Source organism: Callorhinus ursinus, unplaced genomic scaffold (assembly GCF_003265705.2).
Source record: "Callorhinus ursinus isolate GAN/ISIS: 27379988/994484 unplaced genomic scaffold, GSC_fseal_2.0 scaffold10, whole genome shotgun sequence".
Taxonomy (NCBI): Eukaryota; Metazoa; Chordata; class Mammalia; order Carnivora; family Otariidae; genus Callorhinus; species Callorhinus ursinus.
In genome coordinates, this window is record NW_027397072.1 from 39,106,434 (window position 1) to 39,117,664 (window position 11,231).

The window sequence follows — 11,231 nt, forward strand, 5'->3', positions numbered from 1 at the left end:
CGGTTAATGGGGCTCATGGTGGACTCCTTCTAACAGGTGTTTGAAAATTTTAACAGCAAGGACAGAAAAGGTTGTTATGGAGGACCTATGCTATAAATTATAACAACAGTAGCAGTCGTAATAACAAAAGCTGTTATTGCCACTGTGAATTTGAAACTCCCTGAGGCTGCCCCATGCTAGAAGCAAGCCCATCCTGTCTGCTTTTGTATCTCCAGCATTTAAGACAGTGCCTGGAGTACAGTAGACGCTCAACGAACATTGCTTAACCGACTGAGCCACCCAGGTGCCCCGCCTCGGGAGTTTTAAAACAAAAGGGCACTTAGTTGTCCAAAAATTAATATTCATGATTTCTTCTAGTTGTTAGAAACCCTGGCAGATTAGTCCTCCTGATTCTGCCTCAGGCTGGCAGGTGGATGGCAGGGCCTTGAGGCTGGTCTAAAAGGGGGAGCCTGTTTGCAGTCACAGCTGAGTTGTGAGCCTAGCCACCCACCGGACATCCCGCACACACTGGCCCCATGACAACTCTCTCCTGAAACCCCATGGCGATGTTTCCTAACTTGGGGATTGACAGAGGTTTTGAACTTTCTCTTTTTAAAAATAGCTAACTGCGGGGTGCTTGGATGGCTTAGTCGGTTAAGCGTCTGCCTTCGGCTCAGGTCATGATCCCAGAGTCCCGGGGTTGAGTCCCACATCTGGCTCCCTGCTCAGTAAGGAGCCTTCTTCTCCCTTTCCCCCTATTTGTGCTCTCTCACTGTCAGATAAACAAATAAAACCTTAAAAAAAATAGCTAACTGCTTCTTTAGTTTATTGTCCTAAATTTCATAATCAAATCATTCTTTGTAACCACATCTATCCACATTCTTTAACTTCTAGGTAGAGCCCGGAGCTCCCCCGTTCTTGCCCTCTTCAGTTTTTTGGGGCTTTACTTTCTCACCATAGATGGTTCTAAGGTGGTGTGACTGATCAAGGGGGCGGTGGGGAAGGGTTCTTCATGATTAAGGGACGGCCACTGGGGAATAGCTGAGAGCCACCACAGCGTAGACTGCATAATCCTGACTCCGGGCTAAGACTTAAAGTCACGGGCTGCAGGAGGTCCTCAAATTTCAGTGGTCTGCCCAGCTCACCAGGGCCATGACCTTGCAGCAATTCAGAGCCAAGCAGCCAGTGTGCCTCTGGGCCACAGGACCCCAGGACCCTAAGCACATCTAGGGAATTCACACTGTCCAGTCCTGCCCACTGGCAGCTAAGATCCACTTTGGGATCTCTTACAAGGCCTTAAGCAAAGTGTCACCCAGGGCTGGGGTCTCTGAAGCTCGACTGGGGAAAGATCTACTTCCAAGCTCCTGTGGCAATCGGCTGGATTTCATTCCTTGCAGGTTGTTGGACTGAGGGCTTCAGTCTCTTGCCTGCTGCTGTCTGGTGCCAGTCCCCAGTTTCTTGTCACAGGAGTCTCTCTGTAAGGCGGCTCATAACACAGCAGGTGGCTTTGCCAAAGCGGCAAAGAGAGAGAGTTCCCTCGCAAGGGGGAAATTACAGAGCTGTGTGACGTAATCAGGGGGCGTGGCAGCCTTTGCTGCATTCTATTGGTTAGCAGTAGGTCACAGGTTCCGCCCACACACAAGGGGAGGGATTCCACAGAGGTGTGGAATCAAGAGAGGCCTGGAAGCAAGACTCATGGGGCCATTTGGAGTCTGTCCACCACAGGGATCAGCAAACTTTTGTAAAAGTCTGGAGAGGACACATTTAAGGCTAACAGGTCAGATAGTTTCTGTCAGGACTATTCATCTCTGCCCTCGTAGCCTGAAATCAACCATAGACAGGACTTAAACAAATGAATGTGTTCTAATGGAACTTTATGGACACTGAAATGTGAGTTTCATATAATTTTTGCAGTCACAAAATGTCATTTGTCTTTTGATTTTTTTCCCCCCAACTATGTAAAAATATAAAACCATTTTTAGATTGTGGGCCACCCAAAAATAGGCAGTGGGTCAGATTTAGTACTAGACCGTGGTCTGTCCACCCTGCCCTAGTTTATCAGGAAAATTAAATTTTTGCATATCAAATTTTCTTAAGGCGAGTTACTCCAGAATTGGAGGCCTTAGGGGCAACCTCTCTGCAGGTGGTCAACTTCCACCTTGGGTTTTAGAGTTGGTTCAGTTTCTAGACTCTACCCCATTTATGTTGAAGAAGGGAGATAGTCCCACATTTGCCCAACCTCAGTACCCCCTCACTTTCACTCAGGCAAGTCAGCCACGGAGAAATGCGTATTTGTCCTGAACTGACTAGACCTGCAGATAGAAAGCATCCTCTGACCAGAGCATACAGGCCATTGATGAGGACACACAAGTCCAGAGGGGCAAAGTGACTGCTCCCCACTACCAAGGCTGGGATTGGACTCTCAATGTCCCTTCCTATCTCCCATATCAGCCCACATTGCTCTTTTCTTGTTCTACTCTCTCTCATTCTCTCTCTTTCTCTCCTAACCCAGCCACCAATCCCTCAAGCAGACTGAGAGCTCTGTGAGGCCCCTGATGGAGTATCTCCCCTTCTTCTACCTGCTCATCCCCTTCTCCTCTCACCTCTGCCATTGACTGGGGACTGGCGGCGGGGAGGGCAGGTGCACAGTGGACGGGTAGGGGTAGGGCAGCAAATTCTCATGGAGTCCAAGTGAAATACAACAGGTGTCTATTAAAAAAAATGCAGATTCTTTTGGGTGAATCCATACTTGTTGAGCCATTGGCTTTGGAGCTGCAGAAAATGTTTGACCCTGCCTATCCTCCAGGGACTCCCCTTAGACCAGGAGGGGGTTAGTTAGTCCCACATGACTAGTGGCTACAAAGGCCGTTAGCATTCAATTCTAGTTCGAGGGTTTGTGAATAATAAATGAGTAGTTACTCAGTGAAATTACACCCAGGGGCTTAAAATAGAGTTTGTCTCTAGACTCTAGAGTGATCTTTTAAAACATTAATGGCATCATACCTCCCCCTGCGTGATACCCTTGGAATAAGATTCCAAACTCCTCTCTACAGTTTACAGGCCCTGCATGGCCTTGCCTGCTTCTTGGACCATTCTTAACCTTGCCTCCCTTCCTTTCCCGAACAGCTGGGCACAGGCCCACCTCTGGGCATTTGCACTTGCTCTTTCCTCTGCCCAGAACGCTCTTACCTAGGGCTTTTTGAAGGGTTAATTCCTACTCATCAGGTCTTGATTTAAATGAAGCCTCTGCCGAGGAACGCCCCCCCGCCCCCGACACACACACACACACAACCTCCCTTCTGAAGGAGTCCTGCACACTCTGCTCTGCCGGTCCGTTAGCTCCTCCTAGCCTTTATTAGCTCCTGCATCATTCTCTTCGCAGGTTTATCATCTTTCTCTCATTTACTGCTGCATCACCAATACTTGCAGTCGAACCTGACACGTGGGCAACTCCATAAATATCTCTTGCAAGAACCAAAAAAGGCTTCCCTTCCTTTATAAGGAATAATTGCAACCCAGATGTCCTTCAGTGGTTAAACAAACCAAGGTACCTCCACATCATCAATCCTACTCAGCAAAGAAAAGGTACAAACTATTGACGCACGCAACAACTTGCACGGAACCTCAAGGAGATTATGCTGAGTGCAAAAGCCAATTTCAAAGGGTCACATACTGTTTGATTCCACTTATGTAACATTCTTGAACTATCAAAACAATGGTGATAGAGAAGAGATCAGTGTTTGCCAGGGGTGGGGGCCTGGACTCCAGGGAGAGGATGAGAATCCATGTGGGGCTGGCATGAGGGGGCCCTCTGGTGATGGAACAACAGATCTGAATCTTGATGGCGGAGGTGGTTACACCCAAGCTACATGTGTGATCACTGCACAGAGCTACGTACACACAGACACAAATGAGTGCTTGTCACACCGGTGAGATTGGAGCAAACTCTGTGGATTATGCCAATGTCGGCGGCCTGGTTTGAGATTGTACGGTTATTTAAGTCATTCACCCCCAGGGGAGGCTGGGTGAAGGGTGCATAGACCTCCCTATACATTGTTTTTGCGTGAATCTATAATCGTTTCAAAATAAGAAGTTAAGAAAATGTTCTGCACAAACAACGACAAAAAAGAGGTAAGTTTAGAGACAAGTTTCAATGTTTTTAATATTAAATCTGTTTGTATAGGCTCTATTGTTATTGCTTTTGTGAGACAAAGTATATCTAGTTCACTGAAAAGCCTTTTTCCTCTTTTTTTTTTTAAAGATTTTATTTATTTATTTGAAAGAGAGAGAATGAGAGACAGAGAGCACAAGAGGAGAGAGGGTCAGAGGGAGAAGCAGACTCCCCGCTGAGCAGGGAGCCCGATGCGGGACTCGATCCCCAGACTCCAGGATCATGACCTGAGCCGCAGGCAGTCGCTTAACCAACTGAGCCACCCAGGCGCCCTGAAAAGCCTTTTTTCAAAAAGAGTTGATCAACGTGTTTTGCCTCTGATATTCATACACAATTCTTTTGTCTTATTTTGGGGTTGCTATTTGTCCCTGGTTAATATCTACCATGGATAGAGCCGTACAGATCACACGGGGCTTTGACAGGCACCATTTCATTGGAAATTATTAGTACGAAGGCGGTACTTTGATTAGCCTTTCCATTTTATGGATGAGAAAACCAAGGCTCAGAAACAAAATGGTATACCTTAACTAGGGGGTAGAGCCTGAGTGACTCAGGACCCGGGTGTCCTAATTCCAAATTACTTCTCTTCCCCTTACCACCAATGACACACATTTGAGTAACAGTTTGGAGATCGCAACTTCATCTAAATTTATGCCTATATTCAGACTCTGAAGCCTATACCCTTCTCTTCTCTAGAGGGGCGGTGGCCTCCAACCCCAACCAACTCCAAGAAGCTAATTAGCACTTCTTTTTAAAAAACTCAAGGTGGACTAAGAGAGAAAGAGACTCTGTTAGTTGTTGCTCATTTGCGGATGTTTTCCTTGCAAAACCACATCAAAGCAGGGAAGCCCACCATGGACTTGGCCGGAAACCAAAGCTCTGCTGGCCAATCTGAGAAGCGGCAAGTTCCATCAGGCAGAAAATCATTTTATCTTCTGGGCCCAGATTCCTCACTTAGAGCTGACGGGGGCGGAGCATCCCCCAAGCAGCAAAGCTCTCCCTAAGCCCCCAGCTGTCTCAGGGAGCCCCCGGACTTGGGGAGCCCTGCCCTGTGTGGGCCTGATTGGGGCAGGAGATGAGCCTCTGAACAGACCCCACAGAGGGTCACTGAGTGCCCACCAGGTGCAGAGCATATGGTGGATGTGACTTTGGGGAGCAACCCCATCCCTTTCAGGTACTGCAAAATGAAAGTGTGTATTTGTCTTTCAGAAAGGCATCACCAAACATGTGTTGATTTTGAGGGAAGAGAACCCAGAGGAGTCATCCTGTTAGATGCTAAGGGTGTGTTCTGCGGGGTGTTGCGGGAAACCCACAGTAAAAATGCCACAGGCCATCCTGCCCCACCCCACACGGCTCTCCAGGAGACTCCAGCATTCGGAACACACAGAGAAACATCGAAGATGCCCCAGGGAGATGTCTAGATTAGTTTCGAGGGAAGCACCGGCTTTACAGAATACAGGAATGGGCTTGGGGGCGGGGGGGTGGGGTGGGGACCACCTCCGGGGGAGGGCATTTCAGCCAGAAGCACTAAGGACACACTGCTGCGTGGGTTCCCGTCTCTCCGTATGTAATCGTGTCCACATCCAACTCCTTGGCTACACTCTGAGCTCCCTGGTGGCTGGGCCCATGGCTTTCATCTTTCCATCTCAAGCGTCTAGCACTATACCTGGCACATAATGGGCACAGGTACACTTTGAGTGGATGAATGGATGAATAAATGAATGAATGGGTTAGCCTCTGAGTAAGGGAGATTTATCAATGGTTTTTGAGCTGTTGAGGTGACACATTTTTATTTATTTTTTTAAAGATTTTATTCATTTATTTGTCAGAGAGAAAGAGGGAACACAAGCGGGGGGAGTGGTAGGGGGAGGAGCAGGCTCCCCACTGAGCAGGGAGCCCGATGTGGGGCTCGATCCCAGGACCCTGGGATCATGACCTGAGCTGAAGGCAGACGCTTAACAGACTGAGCCACCCAGGCGCCCTGGTGACACAATCCAGTTTTAGGAATATCACAGTGACAACCCTGTGTAAGCCCTGGCAGCAGGATGAGAGTTTGAGGATTTTAGTTTGGGTGTCTTAAATCTGAGAGGATAAGGCCGGTCCCTTGAATCCCATCTGACCTCTGGTCTTGTAAATAAAGAGCCCAGTGTAGGCTTGGTGCACACAAGAACTGAAAGACCTTGAGCCCAGGGGAGATCTGAGGTTTCAACTAAATGAGGCAGTCACCTTCCCATTCACCATGCCTTACAGGGACCTTGGACTTGATAAATATGAATTAAATAGGAGTTGAATTCATGAAAGGAAAAGACTTGGGGAATTTCAGAACTACAGACGTGTGGACACATTTTGGTTCATCACATTTGATCTAGTCGTTGAGCGTCTGCCTTCGGCTCGGGTCATGATCCCAGGGTCCTGGGATCGAGCCCCACATCGGGCTCCCTGTTCGGCGGGAAGCCTGCTTCTCCCCCCCCCCCCCCCCCTGCTAGTGTTCCTGCTCTTGCTGTTGCTCCCCGCGGTAAAAAAAAAAAAAAAAATCTTAAAAAAAAAAAAAAAGAATTCCCTACTTACAAAAATAAGCGCTTATAAGCCCACCTCGCAGTAAGGGAAGCAGAAACCCATGAAATTGCTTCCCCAGCTGTCCTTAGAGCCAGAGCACCGTCATGGGACCAAAGCTAGCCGACCAGAAGCCCCACCTGCTTTGGCTTTAATGAGGTGCCCGACGCCTGAGCCACGAACTTCCTACAGGGAAGGTATCACCCAGATGGACAGGAGATCCCTGCAGGTACCAGGGATAATCCAGAGAACATTCAGCAGATCCGATGACTCTTCCCTGCTGCCAAAGGCCATAGTTAGCTATAGCCCTGCCCCCTCACCTAAGAGATGCCTCCTTAAAGGAAAAGCCTGAGCAGATCCAACTCAGGGGCAGGGCCCTTGATTGACAAGTGAAGACTCCTTGATTTAGTATTTCAGGCTCTAGACAATGCTCCATGTCAGAGGCTGGAGGGTACTTGACATTTTTTTCCTATACCCATTGTTCTGAATGTTCTGAGGAGATGACACTTTGAAGTTGTTTCAGACTAGATGGGAGGTTACAATCATAATGTAGAGGTTAAAATAGAGACCCTGGGATCAGACAAACTAGCATTTGGCTCTAAAACCCTCTAGGTGTGTGACTTTGGCACCTGGCACAGTGAGTCCAGTTAATGGGGACTATTATTATTGTTTTCACTACCTGGGGAGACTATTTTGAGGACTCAGGGTTGGAGAGAAAGAGAAGAGACAAGCTGACTCCAAGAACCCCACCCAAGCTCTTGGCTGAGCCCCGGCAGACAGTGGAAGGGGGATTAAACATGTTCAGCGGAGCCCTGAGGGCAGAGGGACACCCAATGGTAGAAGCTGGAAGGTGATGTGTTTGGCCTCGCTACCAGACTTTCTAATAATAATCTGAAGATGTGCCAGGGTCACTCGGTGGGTAGTAAATAGTAAATAGTATGGGAAGTATTTAAGCCAGAGTTGGGAAAATGTTTGGTGAGCGAGGGGATTTAAATAGACATTAGATTTGATCAAAAGTTTAAACAATGAAACGTCCCTTTCTTTCTTTTTTTAAAGATTTTAATTAATTAATTAATTAAGAGAGCACGAGTGCGAGGAGGGGCAAAGGGAGAGGGAGAGAGACATCCCATGCGCAGCGCGCAGGACCCTATCTCAGGACCCCGAGATCACAACCTGAGCCGAAATCAAGAGCAGGACGCTCGACCGACTAAGCCACCCAGGCGCCCCTGAAACTTCCTTTTTTTTTTTTTTTTAAGATTTTATGTATTTATTTAACAGAGAGAGGGAAAGAGCACAAGCAGGGGGAAGAGCAGAGGGAGAGGAAGAAGCAGGCCCCCTTCCGAGCAAGGAGCCCGATGCGGGACTCGATCCCAGGACCCTGGGATCGTGACCTGAGCCAAAGGCAGATGCTTAACCATCTGAGCCACCCAGGCGCCCTGAAACTTCCTTTCTAAATGAATCTTTCTGTGAAAACCCAGTCAATGCTGAGATTATCCAAAAGGCATACTGAGCATGTGCTCGGAACACCAGACAAATAGGAAGAGGGAGAGAGAAATGTTCCATTTAAATAAACGCAGCTAGAATTTTCCATCAGCAAAACTAGAGATGAGCCACTTTAACGTCAGTTAAGTAGGGATGGGGGCTGCCGGGTCTTCTCAGTATTCAGGGCCTTTAAGTCTTAGTCTGGTCCTGCGCCCATTATAACAACAGATCAAAGCAGAAGTGCTTTAGGGACAGCCAGAGCAAGAGCCAGGAGCCCCCTCCCCACCCAGGCTGCTACAGGGACTCTGAGGACCCCTCCAGAGTCATGGACCCCAGTCTGAAAAGTCCCAGAGAGCCTTCCAGTCCTGGAATTAGGGCAGGTTCTTCCCACCTTGATACCCTGACTCTAGTCAAGCCTTACTCGAGTTTCATCTATGATAGTATTTAAATTGTAATTTGCTTAGTAATTTTAACTTTCCCATTTTTCTCCGTCTATTATCTTGATTTATTCTCATAACATCCCCTGAGGGGGCTTGAAGGATGTCTCTTTCATCCGGATTTTATTGGCAAGGAAACAGGTCTAGAGGACACAAAGACCAGAGGTATGAGCTGAGGGAGACGTGTTGGTACCATAGTGGTGACTAATAAGGTGTCTGGATTATCCATTTGCGCAGCTTCCTTGTCCCCCCCGAACCCACTTCAGCCCAATCCCCAATGCACCACTTTTATTTTATGAGAGATTTCTGCTGCTTCCCTCCCCAGCCTTGTGACCTGGGGCTCTAACAGTATCCAGCTGATGGCCTCATGGCCCCTTGACTCCCCAGGGTCAGAGGCTAAATTTCTACAAGGACCCACTAACGTGTCAGGAGCTGTTTTTGCAATAATGGCACATAATTCTCTGCTGCAAATGCCTTGACCTGTTGCAGAACCCTAAGTATTGTGCTGTTGCTGTCTTATTGGAGTGTGCAGAAGCTCCACTTGGCATCGTCCTCGGCCACAGACATGTCTGACACCATGCGGTCTCCCAGGCTTCCTAGCCAGCAGCAGGGATGCTTGTCCGACAGTCTAGACCTGCTGTAGAGCCTGCTTTTGCGCTGGGTCCCACTAAGAGCTAGCAGCCTTCTCTAACACCTAATAAATGGATCATAATGGGATTCCTAAGTATGGAATATGTAGCTTCCAAAACCCAAAGAAGTCTACCAAGTGTTACGTTTCTTTCTCAGTAGTGGGAGTTTAAAGTGCAATACGTTGTCCTTACTTTGGAGGGTTAATCTGATCATGGCTCAAACCACTAGACCCTAAAAAATTTTATCAGTGTAGTCTGTCCCTGAATCTGTTATGGTTTTTCTCTAGAATGCATGTCTACAGCACAAGTCTTTAATCATGGCATCCAGGGCATTTGCTACTTTTTTTGTGCATTGGATCAAATTAGCGTGATTTTACCAATTTATCATGGAGACCAAGGTGCAGCCTTGTGCTGTGGGATGTTAATAGGTGTTGCGCCAGAAAAGCTCAAAGCTCTATTAGCCATATTTTTGCTCTAAAAATATTTAAAATATCTACTTAAGAAAAACACTGGACACATTCATATAGGTGCCATTGATATTATTATATGATAGTCTGCTTTTTTTCCTTGCTTTTTTAAAATGATGTTCCATATTGAAAAATGGCAGGAAGCATTACCTAATTACACACATGTGACATCCAATATAGCCTCTATTGATGTGTAGTATTTAACAATTGACTCTTGTGTTGTGTGATTCTTCAATGATCATGATCAGCCTCATTGCGTGTTCTGGCATATAAGACCCAATATATTCATGATGTGATTCAATGTTTTTTGTATCCTAAACATAGCCTCTACCCCATATCATCTTCATGGATCCAGAAGAAGGAAGTTTCAAAGAAAAGGCAGAATCATGTGCTCCCAAGCTGGGTTTGAATCATAGAACCACATAATTAAGCAACCTCCAAATGAAGAGAGCTTCTAAAAAAGTTGGGAGAAGAGCTGTTCGGAATGAGTAAATAAATTGCCAACAATAAGAATAACTATGGTAAAACACAACACAAACAATGCAAAATAAGAAGTTGATCTTTTCTCCTTTGATACATTATACTGGTGACAGAAACAGAATATGGAAATAGATCTGATGTCGAACCTGATAAGGAAGATCCTAACCAGCCCCTTTCTCCTAATATTAGGTGAAAAGGTGGTTTTTCAAAAGAGAATTCTTTCAATTGAAACAATTTTGAGGGGGGTCATACCTTATAATAAAAAAATATAAAATATATATATTTAAAATCTTGATCTATTTAATTATTAACGAAATTAAGTTGGCTTAATATACAGAACATGGCAATTCTGTTCTAAATTAAAGATATAATTTCCTGCTATAATTTCTTGCTACAATTAATCTGGAAGACCGCGTTCTTCCGTCTGGTGTGATCCAAGCACATGATTTTAATCACCTTGGTGTCCCTTCAATCCATTATACTTTTATTTTTTTTTATTTTTTTTTAAAGATTTTATTTATTTATTTGAGAGAGAGAGAGAATGAGAGATAGAAAGCACGAGAGGGAAGAGGGTCAGAGGGAGAAGCAGACTCCCTGCTGAGCAGGAAGCCCGATGTGGGACTCGATCCTGGGACTCCAGGATCATGACCTGAGCCGAAGGCAGTCGCTTAACCAACTGAGCCACCCAGGCTCCCAATCCATTATACTTTTAAAAAGTACCTCACGATGGCCGAAGTTGGAGAAACGTAGTCACAAGAACCAGTAGATATGCAGAGAACCTTGGAGTCAGAGCACCTGGTTTTGAACCTCCTTTCTGCCATTTCCTACCTGTGAGCCTGGGCAAGTTTCTCAACCTCTCCCAGTCTCTTTTTCTGGCTTTGGTACAAGAGCAGAACCCCGGTTTCTTGGGGGGACAAGACAGTCATGCTAAATTAATGGTAGCCATTCCTGTTGCCAGATACATGTAGAGTCTGTGGTAAGAAAGATGCTGACAGAGGGGTTGTAGGGCCAGCAGCTTCGGCCTCCTCAGGGA

The 11,231-nt window shown here is 46.5% G+C and overlaps 1 long non-coding RNA gene across 1 annotated transcript; it reads left to right on the top strand.

Annotated features, from left to right (window-relative positions):
* The first annotated feature begins 1,681 nt into the window (after positions 1 to 1,681).
* On the top strand, positions 1,682 to 10,438 carry LOC141373506 (uncharacterized). The gene is made up of 3 exons (XR_012379570.1): positions 1,682 to 1,869; positions 3,362 to 4,110; positions 10,043 to 10,438. It is a non-coding gene; the product is annotated as an uncharacterized lncRNA (long non-coding RNA).
* The last annotated feature ends 793 nt before the right edge of the window (positions 10,439 to 11,231 follow it).